This window comes from Penaeus monodon, chromosome 15 (assembly GCF_015228065.2).
Source record: "Penaeus monodon isolate SGIC_2016 chromosome 15, NSTDA_Pmon_1, whole genome shotgun sequence".
NCBI classification, from domain to species: Eukaryota; Metazoa; Arthropoda; class Malacostraca; order Decapoda; family Penaeidae; genus Penaeus; species Penaeus monodon.
The window spans coordinates 38,801,601-38,801,844 of NC_051400.1; the positions used below are offsets into that span (position 1 = coordinate 38,801,601).

The 244-nt window shown below is 48.8% G+C and overlaps 1 protein-coding gene across 1 annotated transcript in view; it reads left to right on the forward strand.

Annotated features, from left to right (window-relative positions):
• The window catches only part of LOC119582359 (nesprin-1-like), a gene marked incomplete at its 3' end in the record, with an annotated part of 145,991 nt that overhangs the window by 144,780 nt on the left and 967 nt on the right, over positions 1-244 (forward strand).

Genomic DNA, 244 nt, shown 5'->3' on the forward strand with positions numbered 1-244 from the left:
GTCATTATCATCATTTATCTACTTCATACACATTGTTTTATCCTATCGGTGTTGTTGCTGGCCGGTTAATGAACCTGCTACTAGAACCTTCGGCTTTACTCGTTCAGCACCGAGTCTAGAAAGCATGTCTAGTGAGTGCCTCCTGTGGTGTTTGTTCGAGAACGTTTGGCTCTCTCTCTAGTGCCACGTCGGGTGCCTCGCGACTGGTGGCACCATTTCATTCACGCCCCTCTCATTCCTGCGA